The following is a 19,981-nucleotide window of genomic DNA, read 5'->3' on the forward strand; positions in this document are numbered from 1 at the left end:
AAAAACATAACTAAAAAGTCTATTTGTACGAGAACGTGTTCTGTACAATGTAATTTACACCTTAAAATAAATTAAGATAACACTGAAAGTTAAAATGATACTTGTCCTTTGCTAGGACTTTCTTCCTTTGAAATCTTTGTGGTAAAATCAAAAGTCAAATTTAGCACGCAAACCTGAGCACGAATGCCATTGAAATATGCGAGTTAATTTGTTAAGTTCATCTGTTTGTTGATCAAAGTTTTTTTTTGCGCTTCGTTGAAAGGGTTCCAAATTGTGGTGCGAAATGACCGCGATTTACGAGTACACCACATTTCCTTCCGACCTAATGGTGGACTGGATTTTGATAAAATGTAACCGATGTATCTTCGCAAATAGATAGGCGCAAGAGCTATCTACGAGATTTGAATACTTAGTTTCGTGGCACCGTACTTTATGCACCTTTCCTCCCACAACGCAACACGGTCTTGTCCCGGTGAGATGGCACAATCCGTGTTCAGAATGATGAATAAATAAAATTCATTCCAACTCTGATGGATGGCTGCGGTTTCCTAAAATCTTGAAAGGATCCATGCGAGCTGCCTGTGAGGGATTGCAAGCATGATGTGTTTCATTTACACGAGAATAGAATCACCATTGCTTTCTTGACTTACCTAGGCCGAGAATGGAGCAAGATTATTTGTCTCATAGCCAGCCATGCTCTGTCGTTCTCCTTGTATGTATATTGTGTATTAGAAGCAATTTGCTTGTTCTTAATATTACAGAAGCCACTCACTAGAAAAGACGACTCTGTAGTCAAAATGTCACATTTCTACTATGTATTAACAATCATTAACAAGTGTAACTTGATACACAGGTATCAAAAATATTTCCGAAAATTTAATATATTTGTGGAATCTGATTGAATATGAATATTGAAAGATGAAAGATTAACTGAAACTTCTGGAATCTGTACACCAGTTTTGAAGATTTTTCAATATCGTATACCGTGACTGCTGATAATTCCACGTTCTTACGGTACAGGCAGTGTTCTGATACGTGTAAAAATTCAAATGATTAGATAGAATAACCATAACTTCATCTTTGGATCGAATTTTTAATCATTTATATTAGAAAAAATATGAAAGTTGGTGCAAAGTTACAAAAAACAATAAAAAATACTTCAGCAGGTTCAAGCCAGTGCATATAATTCCATGCACTAATTTTTGACTTGATTATAATTCCGCTCAGACGTGTAGGGTAACTGGTGGTAAAATGCCCAGTCGGGGCAAAATGCGCCGCTGTAATATTTCACGAATTACTCACTTTTAAACTGTAATTAAGGTGCCAATCGCTTCTTTTTTACATTACAAACTTGTGTTGACCATATAAGCTTTCTAAATTACATAAATCCTATTAAAAACAAAAAAATTAGTTGCAGGCTTATTTCTTACAATATTCGCAACTTTTTCGTAAGACATTACGCCACCAATAAACAATATTACGTATCTGTAAATGGCTCTTGTTTTGAACAATGGTCTCGGTATCCAGCAGCCAATGTAAAATTGCTCAATTGAATTATTATTTATGTGATTTAAACGATTTTTTTTAAACAAGTTCTAGCGGGGCAAAATGCGCCGTGAGAAGCATGAATTTACTTGCAGTGCAACTAAACGTTATTCGATTTAGTAGCCCATACACGTTTGCCTAAAAAAACGTCAAAACGTTGGTAAAAGCAAAAGGCAAAGTGTTGTTTTAATTCTGATTCGCTCCGAAAAACCCGGTTAAGATGTCGCGAAGCTACGTAAGAAAACCCCACCGTCGGTCTTGGCCGGAACCTGCCACTCGTGGCGGTAGTGAAAACCAGTGAAAAACAGTGAAAGACGCGTTGCCGGCAAGGTACCAAGAAAAACCCTTGTGTGATATGTTAGCATCGACCGCTCCAGCGAAGATGGACCTGGCGATTGCAAAACCGCGATCCGGAATAACGGATTTAACAAGTAGGTAGGTCCTCACGCTGTTCTGATTCGTGCCGGGTTTGCATTAAAATAAAACAGACAGCGCATTTTGCCAATTTGTTGTGGTGCATTTGGCCCCTTTGTTGTGGTTCGTTTTGTACACACCTATGCGCATTTTACCCCTAACGAATCTGAAAACAAATTTTCAAATGCCTTATATAATTTCACGATTTAAACGTGTTTTATTGGCTTTTATGCTTCAGGACAAGCATGTTAGGTAAAAAACTGTTCTACTTTAGGGTTTATAGTCTAGTTTCTGGAAATGCATTCCGCATTGATGAATAATATGATATTCTTCTTAACGTGGGCATTATACCCCCAGCCCCCCTACATAATTCCGCGTACTATATTGCTATTGTAATTATCACCTAAACAAAGTCCAGGAAAAGCCCATAGGTCAAATTAGTCCTAAATTGAAACGTATGCATCTGATAGGAAGGCCTCCCAGTTGGCCTCGAAGTATGATGCTGGCCTAATAAGCCAGTCGTCCTATGTTCGAATCTAGGCTGGGAGAAGCTGTTGGAATCAATAGGATCGTAGCAACTGGCCCCGTAATTGTCCTGTATTGTAACAGCTGGTTGCGAAGTCTGTCGTATAAAAACAGAAGGTCAAATTGCGATAACGGAATGTAGCTTTGCTTTGCTTTTTTGCATCTGATAGGAATTGAAACCATAGACAAACAGACTTAGCAACAAAGACAAACAGACGTAACATCCTATAGCATAATAGGAAAAAGTATGAATAATGATACATGGCAACAATTGGAATAAGAAATAGACTGCCATTCATCACCGCCAATAGATTAAAATTGCATCAAACCCGGAATATGACTAAAATGCATTATTTGAACAAATTTACTTAGATGGTTTGTAGGCCGTAGATCACTACATTTTGAAATAAACTTACTAATATTATTTAGCTGTGATTGATCACTCTGTTCTTTTATTTTCTGTATCTCATAGTTACGATTGTTGAAAAGATATTAAACGCTTTCAGTATAACTAGATAGTTTAGAGAGTTTTATGCTCGTCATTTGGGGCTTTTCATTCTGTAAGGCACTGACTGGAATCCCGAACATTTTCGCAGATTTCCGTCCTGAACAACCTTATGTGACTTTCCTCAACCTGTCTTCAAAGTTTTGTAAAGTATAATACATATGTTGCTAGCCGTTTAGCTGCATGGAATTAAATTACCCACAGGCACGGTTAATTGCTTTCTAGGAGTTAAGGGTATGGATTTATAAGCAGCGAATATCGTAGATATTTTTTACATAACTGGTGAAAACCAAATTGATGACAATTTGTTTATATACATATTTCCGAAATTTTAATAATTCCTTTATTGTTCGGACAACAGAACGATATAAATACATGTTAGATTTCAAAAAACTGTCTGCAAAAAACATTTCCATATTGGATTTTTCCCGCAAGCCATACCCGAAAATTAAAATAAAATTAAATGGATTTTACGGCTCGTTTCAGACTTTAAATTCATTTGATAACATTTAAACCAAGAGAATCGATCCGTACTCAAAAGTAAAGTTTAATTTAGCTTGGGAGTCTCTATCAAGTATGAGCCACGATAACCTATTATTACTGTATGAATCCAGGAGTAACCATAACCATAATTGAAATAAATTCTAATTTTTTGCGCTTCAATAATTTTGCGCTAATACAGCCTATTCAGTTGAAGATGTCGCCTTTCTAGAGTCAGTTCTCTCAACTACATTACAAAACGAGAGGATGTTTCATGTTAGTGTTTTAAGGATATTGATTGTGAAACTTATTTGTTGAAAATGTAATTATTTGTCATTTGAAACGTTTTTGTGCTGCTGTGTTTATTGACTCAAACGAGAACTGATAATAAACTTGTATGTATTTGAAGAAAATCAAAGCTTGTAAGATTTCGAGATAACTCAAACACATCAGCGTCAACGAGAGATTATTTTCTGCACCATTAAACATTCTACTACTACTTATAAAGCAACTATGTATAAAATTAGCTAGACATGCCTCTATACTGCCCATAAATGGAAGACAGTCACATATGCAAAAACGTGCAGCGGCGAAAAACGCATTTGAAACCGCTACAATTTTTTCTTAAATATTGAGTAAATTTCGGAAACAAATCGTCCAAATCATCATATTTCTTGAATGTACATTATAGAATACTTTTACAAGCAATTTGTTCACAAGTGACCTACAATTTGTTCCAAAACTTATAAAAACTACCGAAGTTACTGATATGCGTTTATTTGTGCTTGAATAAGCAAGAATAAACGCATAACAGTCACACTTACAGCATGCCTTGATCCTTGCATTGCTGGTGAGCCGGTGACTGCCGGTGGAGTATTTTCACGACCACGTGTGGTTGTTGTTTTGATAATTCATGTGCACGTTTAATTCAACAGTTTCAAATGTCTGTACTGAACTATTTGAAATTTGACGAGAGTAAGGATAACTCTGAAGATAAACTTCCAGTTCCTAGCATTTTCTGCTTTTATTTGTAAATTGTTATCGTGGGGTCGCATAAGAGGTTTTGTTCAACTCAGAAACTGGTCGCTTTCCTGTGTCAGGAACACTCCCAGAACGTGTCCGAGTGTGACCAATGTGATCCTGGACATATTATATGACGACAAATGAACTATTCTGAGCTAGTTTTGCACTTTCGCGTACTTAGAGATGTCACATGTTGTATTTTAGTTCTATTCAGAAACTGATCCCTGTAGGGGTATCCGGAGCATTTCCGGATTTGTGGTTAGATATGGTCAATGACGTCTTGAACACTTTATACAACTACCAATGGTCTAGTTTTGCAAATTCGAGTACTTAGAGGTGTCGTACAATGGAATTATTGTGATTCAAGGTGATTCAAGTTCCATATATTCCGGAACTTGTTCCGACTATAGCTTCGGAACCGTGTATCCGCTCCAAATTTCCTTCAATAGTGTTCTTGTAGGCCATAAAATCTTTCGTTTGGTAGTTGTTGCAGTCAAATCGGTTCAGGAATTTCCAAAAATCAAATGCTTATTCATATATATTCACTACTGTGACTGTTATGCGTTTATTTGTAATATGGGACTGACATAGTTTAATATTTTTTTCAACATTTCGGGAACAAACATAGCTTTTTTGTTTGAAATATTGAAAGAATAGGTAATTTAAAGATGATTCCCAGGCTTATCTCAAAAATGGTGAAAAGTCATATGGGACTGTTATGCGTTTATGGGCAGTATAGTAGGCTCACGGTTCTCCCGAGCAGGAGCCAATACCTCATCTATACCTATACTTATGAATATTTCGATGAGATATGATACCTCAACATGCTATTAATAAGTTATATTATATTTTTATACTATACCAAATGAATTACTGAATCAGCTATGAAGCTACAAAGAATGACTTGTTAATTCCTCATAAAGGTATAATACTTCAATTGATGTCCCGTGTAGTAAAAATATTTGATATTAGGCCATTGCAAATCATATTCAAGGTTTTTGTCACCCCCCTTGGAAATTGGCTTGAAAAATCGGGGGGCAAAAAAATAATTTGTAGGATATGAGTCAAATTTATTTTTATAAAATCAATTATCTGTGGGCTCTACAGGCTGAAAAACTCGAAAAATGAGTATCCGAGTTGAATTAACGCTTTTAGCACGAAACAGAAATGGAAATTCGAACAATGGAATTTCCGAAAATCGTCCAAAAAAATTCCTTCGTTTTTGTCTGTTTTCGTATATTTTTGCATAGAAAATAATAACGTATATATTATAAGCAAGAATAGATTCGGTTTTCACGTTTAAACCTTAAATAAAAATTCTTAAAATCCAAGATTTTTTTGCTCGATTAAAAAATCCACTTTGTTGTTTTTTTCGCCCCCCCCCCCTTCAATGGCCGAACACCGGAAGAACAAAAACTTTATAAAATATTTGTTATGGCCTTATTTAGATATTGCAATAACAAAACCAGTTACTATTTAAGTGTTTGTAGAACATTTTTAGCTATTACTTTAACTATTTTACCTCTTATGTCAAGCAATACCAATACGGCAATACCAAATTCAAATATGCAGTTATTCTTAAAAAATATCTGGATCAAGAATACAATTTTCTTCTGAAATGAATTAGGGAGTGAATTCGCGAGAATTCTGAACAATCCGGGAAACCAATGTGTTTCAATCGTCTATCAGAAACATGATTTAAAATAATTTTTTCGATGCAATACCGTTTTTATTACAAGATACTCACAACCAGTCAAATAATCGTATATATGCTAAGTTGAATGTCAAGTTTTTGCAACATTGTATCGCAGCGGGGGTAAGTAAATAACACTAATTACTACATATATGTAGAACCTGCATTGAAGAATCATTTGCTAATTCATTCTGGCTTTCAACAGAATTCTGCTGTCTCTCATCAGTTAAAAGCATCGCAAGAGTGGTGTAGTCAAAATTTACCAATTTCATACCATCACAAGAAGTGTCTGCATCATCACCTAATCTCATTATGGGCCATTCTAGCTCAAGGAGGGATTGTAAATAGATGTATGTTTTCATATTTGTGACGTTTATATCACGAAATCCTTATCACTAGGAATAATGGTTCCTTTTGCAAAAATATATGCGAATTTTCAAAGTTATATGTGGCATTTGACAAGATTTACACACTAATCGAACTTTTTGGGTCCTAAATTTTTAGATCCTACTCGTGTAAATCGTTCTTATTCTCGGAAAAGTTCACTGAACATGGTTCTACGGTAGATTAAACCTTGGTGAACGGTTCAGAATTTATTCACCAGATGGTGTAAGTGTATTTTATTCGTACATTTTTAATTATACAATAAACAACATTTGTTAATATATCTTATGAAAGTATTTATCAAGTGAAGCATTGAACATGATATGAAATATTTTCGTAAAATCGTAAAAGTTGTTTACATTATTTACGTCACAGCAGCGCTGTTGCTGAAGCGCACGTCCTTTTATACACTCAAAATAATTTTCACACCGGAGTTGAGGGAAAAGTTATGTGAGTATTTTCCATCCAACTTTTTCCGTACCATTTACGTGAATTTAAATTAGTTCGCCCTCACACTAATCCGTTTACGTGAGAATCAGATAACTGTTTTTATTTTTTCGATTAATGATCAACTGAAAATCACGCAACTTGCTGTAGAGAAATTTACGTGACTTTCAACGTAGTAAGGACGTGTGGATTATTCGGGAGGTAGGAGAGTTGCATCTTTCGAGCTAACATGCATTGTGCTAGTTTGCAACCATTGTCACACAAATACAATAGTACACATTTCGAGTAAGCAACGCTCTAAATCATCGATGCGTTGTTGCTTTTGTTCTATTTTCACCAAACACGGTATCAATTATGGAAAAAGCTTTTTCATGGCCTTGATGGAAAAAATGGGAAGCGGCACCAATTAGTATTTTCACTGTGATCATCACATTGTATATCTACGGAGAGAAATCCTATTCTGATACCATGAATAAAGTCATGAAATCATCAAATTTGAAATGCTGTGAAATCATGACTAAACTGCCATATCAGGCAGTACAAAATTCATGATCTTGGGTTGTGCTGTACCGCAAGGAGCTCGTGTTATTATTATTCATTAAAATTCATTTTCATAAAACAAAAGCTAGAATCCTGAAATAATGAGTCATTTTGCTTATTTTAGAGGTCGAATTTTTACCCGTGTGAGTTTTTTTAAAGCTCCCACTTATACATTATAAGCCCAAAACGGGAGGTAACTAGACCTGCAATTGTCACAGCTGTAGACTCTGTTGAATAAAAACGGAGCATAGCATGGAGACCTTGGTTTTATTGTAGAGATGTTTATTTGAAGGCTAGCAAAATTTGAAGGGTTTATTCCAGAGTGTGGTCTTGAACTGACGTAGTTCGTAAAATATTAAAAAAAATTTGCTGTTGAACAAAACAATCAATCAATCAATGTTCAAAATAATAACATGAGTTCGAGCTAAATATTTAACAAAAATTCAATAATAATAAAGTTTTGATATTTCAACTAGTTGCGACTTTCATCATTTTCTGTTCTAAATATTCGTTTACTAAAAATTAAAATTTTATTTACGTTTCAAATTAAATACGTTTACGTAAAATATTCGTGTCTGCATAGTGTAAGTGCAGACATACATTCAAGCGCCATATTCCTAGTAGACATTCTTTCTAGGAGCAACCACAGTTTACGATTGCCATTGTTCTGTTTACGTTCAATGCAATGCTACCCATCCTTAGACCTACCCATCCGTAATTCGAGGTGTAATTTTGCCAAGCCAAAGTGCCTCATTGGCGTTAGATCATAGTGGCATCATGACGAATGCTACATCGGACCGGCAAACGGTTGGCAAGATTCGCTGAGGCGATAATTCTTTATCACGGAATTAAGACATTTAATCCTGGCACGAATGGTTTTGCGGTATCATAGCAGAGAGGCGCGAATAATAGCGCCTGTTTGTTTGCTTACGGTTGCCTGCAGTGAAATCCGAAAGTGCCGAAACACGTGTTTTGCTAATTAGAATTTATGTTCCAGTCACTATGAGCAATTCGGTGGAGGCACAACGAAGATGGCTAGAAAGTGGCAATTGCCAGTCCCAGCGCGGATATTAGACGACCTTGTGTCCAATAGAATGTCGATGACAGCCAACTACTGGTGGCGACGTGACGGTGGTATTTTAATTCGTCTTTTTAATTTATTTTAGTTTTTGTTTAGTATGCGGCCCGTGTTTACTATATTTATGCTTTGCACGTAGTTCGACGCTGTGGAAAAATTGTGTCGATAGAGAAAAACAAACTCGTTAAAATAGCTTGAAAAGATGTTTAACGATGTTTTCATCAATTTGAGGTTGAAGCACATTTCAATGAGATTTATTAGGCGCCATTGCTATAATGATTCAGCACTGATGTTTTAGAAAATGTAGAATAACCAAAGTCGGTAGAGTGCTGCGACGTGTAGTTTCAAGTTTAGATGCGTTCTCTTTCAACTTATTAGGAGGCACATACATATGCTTAGTAATTAAGTTAGAAGGCTAACAGTTTATGTTTAGAAAACAGTAAACAGATTAAGTTGTGTGATCAAACAGGTTTCTCCAGTGAAGGTGCTAATTAATTAAACTTTATCAATCCAGCTGCTGTTGTTTATTCTATGAACTAGGTTTAGTGGGTGTCGACAGATTAAGACACCAAGGTGTCTTTTAATTTAGTATTCCCTAGGTAAAGATACAATTTAAAGAAAAAAATATTATACAATATTCCTCATTAGGAACAAAATATTCAAAAAAAGATAGAACACAAAGTATATTTGTTTAAAAACATTGCCGGTCCCCAGCTATTTAACTGGTTATAAAGAAAACTTTGTTCGTGTAATCTGTTTCTAATGAGAAAATTCTAGGGAAATTGTATATCATTTTAAAACCTAATACCCAATGTCGTCAACAATTTTGACAATGCTCTGGTTAAATTCGGTTGAAGCCAATTGTCTAAATGCTAATTTTATGTCACAAAACAAATTGGCTAGCTTAGTTTGGACACAATCCGACTATTCAGTCGATTTTCAAATAGGACCAGCCGTTAGAATTCCTCCCATCTGAGATTATACCTGCTGTGTTTGGATTATGGAAGGAGACCACCATGGTGTCGGCTATGCCTTTATGTTGAGAAAACGTATGCGTCTGTGGAAATCGAGAACAGTTGTCTAAACTAAGGAAGTGACAAGAGTCAAATTGAAGTTATCTCCAACTCTCTGGTCCATTTGTTAGGATGTGCTCGATTCCCGAGCAGGAGCGAAGAGCAAAATAATATAAAAACAATATCAAACTGTGTTATAATGCTATATTTTGCTATTGAAAAGATATGGAGATACATTGATAACACATTTTGTTATTGAGTAGATATTTAAAACAGTGGTTGTAAGATGAGTTTAATAACTGATTTTGTTATCATATCTTATTTTGACCTTAAAATGACATACGAAATATTTCATAACTTTTTTTAATGATTAAATAAATTTTTGGATTATAAATATTTTATAAAATGATTTTTTAATAGCTCATATGCTACTACATTTGTTATTCAGTACCTTAATAATACTAAAATATGTTATTCTAAACTCTGAATACAGTCATGTTATTGCTTTGTTATTCAGATAACACAAATACTTATTCTTTTGGCCTTGAAGGAGTAAAATTTTGATATTATTTTTTGTTATTTTACCAACTATGTCAGCCAAAACAAGACTAAATTTTCATATGAGTTATTCGATTTCCAATAACACATTTTGATATTATTTTGCTCTTCCCTCCTGCTCGGGTTGTGCTGCAGCTCGAATGAACAGGAAAGCAAGTTGAAAAATGGCACAATCGTTAGAACAAGTTGATTGGACAAAAACGTAATTATGCACTGAAGTGAAGGTTGCAACTGAAATCATCGGGTCCAATGAAGTGTACCGGGGAAATAATTACGTTGGTGCTGATCATCGTCACCAATAATTACACATAGCTTCAGCTGATGAAGACCGGTAATAACGTTCAAAAGGGCCGAGTCTTTTAAAACGTATTATCTAAAAATATCCTGTTTCTATTTGCCAGTCTCCTGTTTTACAAACGCTGTATAGAATATGTATAACTGATTATCGCTAATTCTTGTTTTTAAAAGATATACCTAAGTTGAAACCTAGTCAAATAATGAACTTTACTGTTAAAAATTTGTCCACTATCGTAGGACATAATTGCAAATAAAGTAACCGAATAGTGATAAATTAAAAATTTATTGGCAATTTTAAAGAATTTGAATTGATTATTTCACATATTAATGCATTATGATTTCGTTTGATGAAGCTATTATTCAATCAATGAAAAGTTCTGTTTTTTGTTGTTGGAATTGGCAAAGGCCTTTTAAATCACGAAAATATACGATGACGATTACGATTATTCTTACTAACACAGCCTAAATAGTAGGTAAACCAATCAATCCAAAACTTTAATGCTGCCAAGAGTAATAAAGCCGTTTTGAATCAGACCTGCTATAAATTTTGCTTGCTTCAATAATTCTATCCTGCAACTTTTCTCTACCGTTCCGTGTCAACACGTTTCAATGAATGCGTAACAGGAACGTATGCAAAAGAAATTATTTCGGACCTTACCTCACATAGTCGAGTATATGAGTTCATTTTTATAACATACATACAAATAACCATCTTCTGTAACTAGTATGAACTCAATGTAGACTCAAATAGAAGTTTTTGACATCTTAAAATTAGGCAAAAATGTTAAATAAGAATTTACACATTTCATTGACGAAACAAACCTGCATTTCAACATGCAATTCACCATAAATTTTCGAAACGTTTTTTTTTTTCACAACGTAAAAATTTCAATGTAGAAAATGTACAATTTGTCTTATACTACAAACGTTGCCAGTAGAATCAGTGAAAATTCAGTAAATTAATTGATAGAATGTTATCTAAAAACTTGTAGAAAATAATAGGAAAAAATACCATCTTCTGAGTGTATGATGCTACCGCCCATGCTCTACAGTTTTCAAGAACTATATCCTTTGATTTCTTGCTCCGAAGTGACCCAAAAATCTAGCATGAATGCTCGATAAAATAATAGTTTTTTCCTCCTACATATGTCGATAAATTCAGAAACTTGCGTGGTTGTAAACGTTGCGAACGACAATAATCCTTCCAGTTCGACTTTAGCCTACATATGTGTAGAGATGTGCACCACCTTCCATTGATTGCTATCAGGCGACGACGATTCTCGCCAGACTACTTCTCAATAGTAGGTATTTGGCACAAAATTTATCGGCCGGAAAAAAGAGCGCTTGAATTGAGAATTAAGGTAAAGGACAGTATTATTGGATACACAAACGGAGCAGCGGTGACTATATCGTATATATTTTTCCCATCGCTGTCCGCAGTTATATAAGTACGTTGATGCGTTGAATTTCAACCGTTTTGGTTGATCGCTTCGAGATTTCAATTGTGTCTGTTCATGCTGAAAATCTTTGTTCCGAGGAAGCTATAATTCATTCTGGAACATTATACTTTTAACTGCACATCGGCCAGACATACCATAAACGTGTGGTTTCTTTTAGCAGCTAACAAAAAAATATCAGTGAAGTTTTAAAGTGAAATATTTAACTTTCGATAATCCTCCGTAACTCCCAGTTATCGGTGATTAATGCTTTAAAACTTTTGCTTGAATTTATGGTTGTTGGATGGGATTTCTCTGCTAACTGACATTACCATACCGTGAATCTGTAAATCTTTAACCTTAGAAAGCACTTTAAGGAATTTACCTCTAGTGATTGAATATTATTTATAAGACAGCACACAGATTAACGTAGGTGTTCATACGATACACATTAAACAATCAAAACGACAATTTTGAAATGAAGGATAACCTAAGGAATTAACTCAGCTTACCCGTCTAGTATGGTTTCCAAACGTAACTTAACTATGTAGCTTAATGCAATTTCGGTTAGGATAAATGGAATTCGACTTGTTTTATGATTTGGTCAAAATAAAATATGCTTTGCGTCAAGCCATGTTAACGTTTAGATTTCATTTGTCATCACTAGAACAGGAAAAAAATTTCCCAACACTAAATCTATGATATATTGATGATTGTCGTCAAAAACCAAATATAAAATATAATTCTCGTTGACCAAACTCAATAAATATAAATTACTGATGTTTTTATAGTCTTTCGGAGAAAAATGCTACAAAAAGATAAGCCTTTTACCACAGCTGTTTCAATAGTTTTTATGTCCTAAATTGTACGAAAGCAAACTGGTTTTGCCTATGAGCACTGGGTTATTTATTAGCATGATAGCAGGACGTGGGCAACGTTCTACGTTCTACTCCTCAGTCGATGATGCAATTATTTACGATTATTTCCGAAGCTCGAGAGGAGCCGTCACTCTCTACGAGCTGCCTCTCAATATATCGACGTTCACGGCAGATTTAACGATTTGGTAATTTATCGGATACGTCTTCCCAGTAGACAGGTATTGAATGTGCATTGTTTAGATATGCATATGCACAAGATTGAGTGCACAGCCAACCAGAACCAATCTATGCTGCAAAAAGATTTTAAATAATGGCTTTACTGTTCCTTGCATCCAGGCAAAAAGCTGATTCTGGTTGTAAAATGTGTTTCTTGAATGTTAGAATGAAAAATGTTTCTTGTATGTTCCAAAACCAACTAAAAAGATGAGGAAATTTCATTGCTCTATCCCATCTTACTCAAAGAGTTCGACAAGTTCCATTCTTCGATAAACTAAGCAGATAGATGCGTTCCAAATGGAAGATGCAAGTCTAAAACCTGTGATGCCTTAAACTGTGTTATATGCCTGGCATAAAGATTTGTATAGGGGAGAGTAGACAACCGTGAAGACAGTGTAGACAGAGTCGACAGCAGGAACAGTGAGTTAACGGGAATAGATTGACCATGAAGTATAGTTTCCTGGAAGGTGAAGTTTGTAAACCTGCATCACGTGAAGTAATTTGTGAGAATTATGTTAACGTTTTTGGTAACGAAATTGGAAAGTAAATTTTTATTCCAGACGACTTTGAATAACGAAATTGAATAGCTGGTAAGTAACATTTTCTGATAGGCTTCGATCGAATGATGCGGCCTTCAGTCGACTTGACCATCGGGGCGCATGCTGTCCTTACTCGCTGTTGCTCGTTCGGATTTCGATATAATGGATATCGTATAAGTTTAGGTTATCCCAGGAAATCAAGTCCACATTCAGGTCAAACCAAACCAATAAACCAAACCAAATTTAAGTATAATTTAAAACAAGATTTCAAGTATCTTTTCGATGGCCGATTTTTCTCGTACATCGCCAATATACGCTTCCTATGGGGTACGGATATCAATTTTGATAAATAACTAGTAGCAATATGTGTGCGGTTAAAACTAACGACGTCAAAACCACTTTCCTCGCCATTCGGGACATCCGGCAATTAGACAACACCTCGATTAAGTTCTATCTTTCACTGTGGAGCTTGGTACTTCGACTCTCGAGGACTGTTGGAGCAGAATGCGCTTAGCTGTTAATGAATCCGCAACCGCGCTGCTAAGTGAAGAAAACTCGAGTGCACAAAAAAACTGATTTGACAGGGAAGGCGAACAAGCGGTGGAGAAGAAAAACAGAGCTTGGAAAAACTATCCAAGCATTACATCGAGGGGGAATTTGACCATGTATCGACGAGCGCGAAGTGAGTTGACCGCGATCCTGAGAAGGAACGAGCGCCAGAAGAAAGACAGAGATCGTGAAAAGGCTACAGCTTTCCGGGCTGATGCGATGTGCAAGTCTATGAGAAGGTGAACCAATATTGGAAAGAATACATTCCGAGCTTGATACGTGGACGAGGTGGGAAACCTGATTACAAACGAATGCGATGTGGTCGACAGGTGGAAGCAGTTCCCCAAGCAACACAGCTTGTTATCGAATAGTATAATATTACATATATCAGAACTTCTCTATTACCTGAAAAGCGCAAAAAACTTAAGTCTAATGAAACAAGAATTGAAAGAAGTATGTATCAGGTTATTTCATACCAATTTAAAACGTTATTATAGCATAAGCTACAACTTGTTCTTCCAGTAGTTTAAATTTAGTAATGGTGACGTAATAAAAACTTCATGTTGACATGTTGACAAAACAAACATTATACATTAGATATGAGCTGTCAAATAAATTCATGTTATCCCAAAACATCTCAAAACCTTAATAATAACGACATATGTTTTCAAAGTACGTTTATAGTACGCTTAAGCGACTAATTTCCACGAATATTATTTTCTAACTTGTTTTGTGTGTTACTTGGGTCTTCGAAGGTCATCTCAAAGGCGATATAATAGAAGGAGACGGAACAGAAGTCAACCTAGGAGTGCCTACAAACGATAACAGCGTGCCGGCTCCCGCTCTCGAAGAGATCCCGCGAGAAATCGATCGGATAAAAAATAATGGAGCCGCCGGAATGGACCGACTCCCGGCAGAACTCTTCTGAAATGGCAAAGAACCACTAACAACGACACTTCACTTGATAATTTCAAGGATTTGGGAAGCTGTGGTTTATCTCATCTATAAAAAAGTGACCGGCTGGATTGCGGTAATTACCACGGCATTACGCTGATCAACGCCGTCTACAAGGTTGTTACGTTGTCTATCCCCAATAGCAAGAGAATTCGTAGGGTAGTATCAGGCGGGCTTTATGGGTGTTCGTGCTACTACGGATCAAATTTCTACTCTCCAACAAATCCTCCAGAAATGTCGGGACTTCAACATGCCCATATTTTCGTGGATTTCAGGGCAGCATACGAAATAGTCGAGCGCAAACAGCTATGGCAGACAACACACGAGGACGGTTTGCCGGACAAAGTGATGTGGCTGCTCAAAGTGTGGTTGGAGCAAGTGATGTGCTGCTTGCGTGTTTCGATGGCACTCTCGAATCCTTTCCAATCGCGAAGAGCAGTGGTGCCCAGGCATAGGCGTGGTGCGGGCCAAATCAGATCTTCACTGGAGTGCGCGGGCCGCAATGACCTCTGGCCATTTTTACGCATAACAAAATGTGAAATCGGCAGTAGCAAAAACCGATTTTTAGGAATCACCCAAAGATTTAGACTTGAAAGCAATCACATCTGCAATATGCACGAGGTATTACGACTGAACTGAGTGACCCCTGTGCCATCAAAAAAAAATCTTCATAAGTCCGCCATTCTTCAAATCAGTCCGCGGGCATGAATCATCACGAAGGGCCGCAGTTTGGCTATCACTGGCGTAGCGGGTTGGGACAAGAGTATGGACTATCCTGAATGATATTTAACATCGCTATTGAAGGGGTGATCCAGCGAGTGGATAATGAAACGAGAGGAACGTTCTTCGGCATAAGTAACCAACTGCTAGCCTTCGCAGATGACTTTGACATCATTACTAGAAATTTTGGAATTGTGATGGTATTCTACACTAGACTAAATACGGAGGCTGTGAGGATTTGGATTACAAATTAATGCGTCAAAGTCCAAATATATAGTAGGGAAAGGCTCCAGAGAAAGCAACGCTCGCCTCCCACGGACAATAACTATTGATGACCATTAACTGGAATTTTATTTATTTATTTATTTATTTACTTCATCCGACAGTGAGTCTTAATGAATTGTGATTAGATTGTGAAAAGCCACCTTGAGTAAGTCTCATATTCTTACTCAAAGCGGCACAAAAACCCAATATCTTTTGAAACAGTTGTACAAACATAAATCAATAGGAACAAATCAATAAAAAACTACTAAATACAATACACACACTTTACAAATGTACAAAAGTAGCTAAAAAAACATGTTGTTTCCACGACGATTATACTCCAAAGTCATTCGACGAATTGGTTCATAAAGCCCATAATTTGTACGGTGCGAATCGACACGCAGAAGCTCCGAGAAGATTCCGTAGCGGTCGACGAGGGTAGTGTAACTGAAGCCGCGATAAGACAGCAGGGCAGTCCAGAGTACCCAACAGAATCTTATGAGCAGTCTTGACGATGATGTCCTTTCGTCGCTGCTCAAGAGGCGCAATTCCTACTAGTTGACAAAGTTCCTCATAAGGCGGCAGAGTATCGGGGTTACTCCAGGGTAGCATACTGCAAATCTTACGGATGAAGCATTTTTGTATCCGTTCAACTCGAAGTATCCAATATTCATAATGAATGGAAATGGAAATGGGTAATGAGTTCATATATTAGGGATCTCTGGTCACCGCCGACAACAATACAGGTAAGGAGATTCAACGAAGCTGGAAGTCGAGCCTAATTCCCGCCGACGTTATTGACATGGATGTTTTCGGTATCAGTGCTGAGATCGTGTTTACGGCAATCGCGAGGTTGAAGTCATCATCTATTGCTGGGCCAGATGGCATCCCATCGTGCGTGCTAAAAAATGTTCTGGAGTTCTAGTAGAACATATGCGAGCAATTTTCAACATTTCACTGCAAATTAGGACATTCCCCACAGCCTGGAAAGGCTCGTGTATGACACCAATATACAAAAAAGGGTACAAAACAGATATTACCAAGTATCGTGGGATAACATCGCTGTGCGCTGGATGGAAATGCTTTGAGATCATACTGAATTAAGTGATTTTGAGGCATGCAAACACTATATAACGCCCTATCAACACGGGTTCTTCCACAAGTGTACTGTAGAGACGAATCTCTGTGAGTTTACTTCCTTTTGTATAAGCAATATGGACAGTGACGTGCAAATGTATGCGGTATATACATTTATCCAAGCAGCTTTCGACACAGTGGACCATGAAATACTGTACGCCAAATTTCGTCGTTCGGCTTCTCGGATAGACTGTGTGACTGGTTGAAATCTTAAATGACTCATTGATAAGATCAATTCTCAAGTTCGCGTCAATTGTTTGGTTACCCTATGAAGAATAGTGGATTTCGCGAATCGAATCAGTGCAGCATAAAGTTGTTTCTATACTACAACTACACTGTCAACCACACATCTATGCACCACAACGTATACTATGATGCAACGATGGCTACGACAACCCTAGAAACAATGTGTACGGCAATAAACATCGTATGATTAGTGTGAGCGGACGATTCCAAGAGGTGTATCACTTGTTTGACTTCAACTTGACCACAAAAATCTTTCGTCAATATATTCGAAGAAGCTTGTGATATTTTAACTATGTAACTTTAGGTCATAAAGAGCACATGTAGTCGGATTATTTTTTTTTATACAATAAACAGGATAGTTTTTCCTTCGCTAGACGCTTCGATCAAGGAGTATACACCGCCGCACAAAGCTGATGATGTACAAAACACTAGTCAGACCGGTAGTCCTCTACCGACTTGAGACTGTAACTTTGCTTACGGAAGATGAAAGGCATTGCAGACTATTTTTGGTGGAGTACAAATGAAAAACGGAGAGTGGCGGAGGTTAGTACGGCGGCCCTGCCACGGTGCAAGTATTCCGGACGACTATGCAGTGATGTCAGTTCTCTTCAGTCTAATTTCAAGCCCATTTTAGCCTACATTCGATTCAGTTCAACATTAAATATTATTAAAACTATCAATAATAATAAATAATCAAATAATCAATATTAAAAAAAATAGATCCCTTTTATGGCATTTCAACTTTTTCTTATTTGAATGTCGTTTTATTATGAATCCATTAAATCCGAATACTCATAGCATTTTTAATTGGTTGTGAATTATCAATATTTTCAACCATCGCTTAAAAACTCTCGACAGTCACGATTCATAACGTGAATTAGTGAGAAATTTCATGTTCAATGTGCTGTGGTAAAATCCTCAGAAACTTGGCCCCGTTAACCTTACAATAGACAGTTGGACATAAGTGATTATTTCAAGTGGTCCTTCAGCATAAGTACATGATGTGGTGAAAAAGCTAGGTACTGTGTTAATTATAGCGTTATATATACCAAAGGGAGAATAGATGTGTAGACTTTTCCGCTGCAGAAGTAGCTAAAACTAAGCACCTAATAGGCTGAATCTGGTAATTCACAAGCTGTATGATAAACTTTTAAAACTTTCTGGGCTTTGACGAAGAAAATTTATGTTTAGAAGAAATTATCAAAAAATTTCAACAATAATACTACAATTATCGACAAAAATACTTAGCCTAAGAAGTATTGCGTTTTTATCAAGCAAGATTGATTAATGTGTAGCACTGAAAATAATATATCTCAGGTTTAGCTATGATCCAGATGATACACGTAAAAAGTTGAATATAAAAAATTACACCACAATGGCACTTTATATCGCTTTATTGCGATTAAATTTTAATCTTATTTCATGTACACCCAGAAACAATCACCCGAGCATGGAAACCTTCTGGCTTGCTGAGTAATTCCGGAAAGACTACCGGGACTGTAATTGACAGTGGCAGCTCATCTGTGGCTCTTCATTATACAGCTTATACCCATCCACAACCTCATCTATTAATCACGAAAATAGCTTAATGATGTAAATGCATAATCATCATTGGATTATTCCTGTCGCTGCTGACTGGCATTTCCTGTCGCTTGCCGTCGTTATCCCAAGTTTGCCGTACCTTTTTCACGGGAAGGTGGTGTAGGGCAAGGCGTTTACAATTTAAAAGCCTTTTAAATAAAATACTGGGAAAAGTCTCTCAAGCTTACCTTGAGGAAATTTCTTCTTTGCACCTATGTTATGGTAGGATTAGTCAAAGTAATAACCATGGCGCAAAATAGATCATTTCGTTACACATTAGAATATGTATTATGTTATGTATTAGTTAATTCATATCGACTGGAGTGCCACAGTAGTGGAGTAGTGCTTTATTACTGTAGAAACAGCGTGAAATTTTTTGCTGACTAGGGTGATTTATCTATTTTGGACAAGCGTTACGCCTACTGTATTTTGGACATTTTCCATTTGATTTTGCCGTAAAAGTCCAAAATAGAGTACGCTTAACGCATGTCCAAAATATATAAATCACCCTATCATCATACCACATGGTTTACGGGATGACGGGCAACCGTCGCGTCATTGCGTAATGATTGCCATTCACTGATTGCCTGATTGGCTTTTCATATTCTACTAAATGCGGATAAAAATAGTCAATTAGTTTACGTTCCCGCAAAAGACATGAATACCTTTTCCTGATCAATTAGTGATGCAATTGAAAAGATTTATGATATTTACATGCGGTTTGTACAGGAATTGTACAGATGGTCAAAACCACTTTATTGTTCGTCTTTCAATAATAGGTTACTGGAGGAAAAATTGTGAAGATATCATATGTGAACCGTTAGCGGCACACATAATTCGTATCGTGATTTGTTCTTGATTTGATTTGAGTTGAACATGGAATAAATATTTAGTTATTTATTACTACTAAAACGTAGGCTTCTTTTACAGCTGTTAGTACTTTGTATTATGTGTTCTTC

General features: G+C 36.5%; 1 protein-coding gene across 1 annotated transcript in view; it reads right to left on the minus strand.

Annotated features, from left to right (window-relative positions):
* LOC128741609 (uncharacterized) overlaps positions 1-19,981 on the minus strand; it is a 112,815-nt gene that overhangs the window by 80,513 nt on the left and 12,321 nt on the right. The gene's annotated exons all lie outside the window — the stretch shown is intronic.

This window comes from Sabethes cyaneus, chromosome 3 (genome assembly GCF_943734655.1).
Source record: "Sabethes cyaneus chromosome 3, idSabCyanKW18_F2, whole genome shotgun sequence".
Taxonomy (NCBI): Eukaryota; Metazoa; Arthropoda; class Insecta; order Diptera; family Culicidae; genus Sabethes; species Sabethes cyaneus.